This window comes from Peromyscus eremicus, chromosome 1 (genome assembly GCF_949786415.1).
Source record: "Peromyscus eremicus chromosome 1, PerEre_H2_v1, whole genome shotgun sequence".
NCBI classification, from domain to species: Eukaryota; Metazoa; Chordata; class Mammalia; order Rodentia; family Cricetidae; genus Peromyscus; species Peromyscus eremicus.
In genome coordinates, this window is record NC_081416.1 from 81433092 (window position 1) to 81436942 (window position 3851).

Here is a 3851-nt window from a genome sequence, read left to right on the forward strand (position 1 = left end):
CTATTATGGTAGTTAGTTGATATGCTCCCAGAACCAGTAATCATGGTATCTTGTATTTTCAGTCACCACTTGGTAAGAATTGGCATGGTGACATTGAACCCTAGTGGTTGTGTTTTAAAGATATGATACAACCACAATATTTATGCTTTTTTGTTGTTGTTTGTTTTTCGAGACAGGGTTTCTCTGTGTAGCTTTGCGCCTTTCCTGGAACTCACTTTGTAGACCAGGCTGGCCTCGAACTCAGAGAGATCCGCCTGCCTCTGCCTCCCGAGTGCTGGGATTAAAAGCGTGCTCCACCACTGCCCAGCTATTTATGCTTTTTGTTCATTAGTTGATCTGTTACAATTTCCTTTGGAGGCAGCTTTAAATTTTTCTTAAATTTATTTCTTTGGGGGTAGGAAGCAAGGTGCTAGTGTGGAGATCAGAGGACAACTTGGCAGGAGTTGGTTCTCTCCTTCGACCCTGTGGTTCTGGAGACTGAACCATCCCTCAATCTCCATGGTGTCAGATCATCAAGGGTGACAGGTACTGGCTGAGCTGTGGTGTGGGTACACATAAGTGTCTGAGGAGGTCAGAGGCATCAGATCCCCTTGGATCTAGAGTTACAGGCAATTGTATCCAAAATGGGCACTGGAAACTTAACTTGGGTCCTTGGCAGGAGCTGCATGTGCTCCTAACTACTGAGCCATCTTTCCAGGCTCCATGGCCCCTTTATTTTGACAGTTGCTGACAGGCCCTGAGAGAATCTGTCTGGATTGGGAACTTTGTAGCTAAGTGTTTGTTCTGTAAACCCTATAAGCTTTCTTCATTCTTTCTCCTGCACATTATTTTCATAACCTCCCTTCGGTTGGTCAGTCCTGAGGCTGACACTGCTGCATCCTTTATCTTCTGTGCCTTTCATCTGCAGAACTGTTCCCTCCAACCCCCAGCCGGTTCTTCAAGACAGGCCTTCCCTGTGTAACCCTGGCTTTCCTGGAACTCACCTTGTATACCAGGCTGGCCTCTCTCCTCCTGCGTACTGGAATTAAAGGTGTGTGACAGCACACCTAAATCAACACCCCCCCCCCCCAAGGGGGTGGGGAGGCTGATTTCTTTTTCACTCTGGCCATTTAGTTCCCTGACTTGGCGGAACTCGGCATTTTATTGCTTTGCTGAATTTGAATTATCTTTGTTTGGTCTGTTTCTGGTGCTGTTTTGTTGTGTTCCCATAATTGTACTTGACCGCTGTGGCTGTGTGTCAATGTATGTTTGAAGAAGAAACGTGTTCCCGTTTTTTCAGACTGAGTATCTGGCAAAGTACTTCACCTGTCAGCCTGACCAGAAGTTCTAACAAAGCCACCTGTTTAGCAAATTGTTGCTGGAGTCCTCAGCATACTGATTCTGTACCAAGTCAGCAGGTATATGAGCCTCACACCTATGACTGGGAGGCTATCTTTGGAACCTGAGGATCTACGGAGGAATACCAGTTGACTACACATGTAGGGTGGGGCTGGAGCCTGTGTCCCTATGATTGGACCTCCAGGTGGCTAGGTGCCGTGGAGTAGGCATAGACCAGAGTTACACTGGTCAGTCTAGATACTGTGCTCATAGGGCTGGCCTGGATTAACTGAGGTCAATCCAGTGCTAGGATTTACTGGGATATAACGAGACCTTGGGTCTGCTTAGGCCTGAAGCTGCAGAGGAATGAAATGTTAGGAAATAGGGGCATGCATGGCATTGGATGCTTACAGCATATTTCTTGGTACCCATGGCTAGCCATGTTTGAAGCCTCAGACAACAGGGGCCAAGTGATACTGGTGGTCTAAAACACTGGTCCACTAACCTAGAAGTGGGCCTGCATCCCAAGTCTGTAGGAATCAGCCGGATTCTGGAGTTAAGCCACAAAATGAGCAGGCCCAAAGGCTCAGGCCATAGGTACTCTTCTGTAGTGTGGGAAATGGGGGCCAAAGCAAAGGCCAGTGCTCATTTCTCAGTTCTTCCTGTGACTCTGTCTCTCAGCACAGACTGGGGTTGAGGGAGGAGTGCTATAAAGCTGTCTTCTTCCTTAAGTGTCTTCTGTTGGCTTCATGTGGGTGGTTTCCTCAGCTCTCATGAAGCGTTTTTGCATCAAATCGATGTTTCTATGAAGGGAAAGTGCCATGCTGTACTCATCCCATGTCCCAACCGTTGCTTCTTTTTAGCATCCTTTCTATCTTAAGTTCACTGCGCTTTTTTAATTTGGTGTTTCTTTTTTTTTTATAATCTAAAGCATGACCTTCCTCATTGAGATGGAATTAAGTTCTTTCTTTCTACATGGGACTTTGTCACAGGGCAAAAAGATTCTGATATACAATGGTAAGGACATATTCCTCATCAGTTCTGGCTGTCTCAAACTCACAGAGATCTGCCTGTCCCTGCCTCCCGATAACTTTTTGTTTGTGTGTGCAGTGTGTGTGTGTGTGTGTGTGTGTGTGTGTGTGTGTGTGTGTTTTCGAGACAAGGGTTTCTCTGTGTAGTTTTGGTGCCTGTGTGTGTGTGTGTGTGTGTGTGTGTTTTCGAGACAAGGGTTTCTCTGCGTAGTTTTGGTGCCTCTCTGTGTGTGTGTGTGAGTGTGTGTGTGTGTGTTTGAGACAAGGGTTTCTCTGTGTAGTTTTGGTGCCTGTCCTGGATCTCGCTCTGTAGACCAGGCTGGTATTGAACTCACAGAGATCCGCCTGGCTCTGCCTCCCGAGTGCTGGGATTAAAGCATCATTTAAACCTTCAGCCATTAGTGACTATGCTGCAGAAGACAGACTACAGCAACAAGTCGTAACTAGACGGAAAAGTCACATCTCTCCCAGCCTAGCTCACCTTTTCTTCTAGGGCTATGTTGTCTGCCATGTTCACCATAAGTGACATGTGGCAACTCAGCATGTAAATCACAGCTCCAGAGGGGTTAGAAGAGTAAAATACCACATTCTGAAGACTTAGTACAAAAAAAAAATACTTTTATTACCTTTTGATTTTAAATATTTGAGTCTGAAGTACATTAGTATTTTTAAATCTATTTTACTGTAAGCACTAAAACCTTGAGATTAAGCAACGTTCACATCCCATGGAAGGACTTTGCCCCACTAGTTCCTTTCCCTCCTTCAAAAGCTTGTGTTCACTTTCCATCCTTCTTCCCTTTGGCTTCGGTCTGCAGCTAAGACCACGCAGTGGTTGTACCCATTGGTTTGGTGGCCTGGGCAGCATGAGCAGAAGACCAGTACTGGGGACCTGCAGGCCTCCATCAGACCAGTCTCAACGTCAAGGTGAGCAACAGGTGGATTCGTGAGCTGTGTGATGGCGTCACGGACTCCCTCTCGCTTTAGTATTTAATGTTTTGAGAGCACAGATGACATTTTCTTCCTGCAACTATTTGAGGACAGTAGCACCATGATGCCAGTTTAATGTTAGCATTTATTTTAAAAATACACAAAATAGAATTTTTTTTTGTTTACATCAAATCATCAAATGGTGATAACCTCGCTTCCACACTGTTGCACACTTACCTGTTCAGTTTGCACCTTTATGTGAACATTAGGAGAAGATGGAGTTGATCTAATGTTTTGCGATGGTTCGTGTAAACAGTTGAGACCACTACAGAAAGTAGGCTGTTGTAAAAGGTAAAGTGGCCTCAGAAACCCAACAGTAAAATAACTCAATTTGGTTTAGTAAAATTGGCAGAAGTCTTAGCAGAGAGAGACTCTAAGACTAATTATTGGCTTCTAGGCATTTTAAATATTAAAAACCTTAAGGTTCTCTTCATCATGTAAACATAACTTTAACTTTGTTGGCATTCATTTTAAAAAGGAAAATATTAAACCATGATTTTCATAATCCTGCCCATG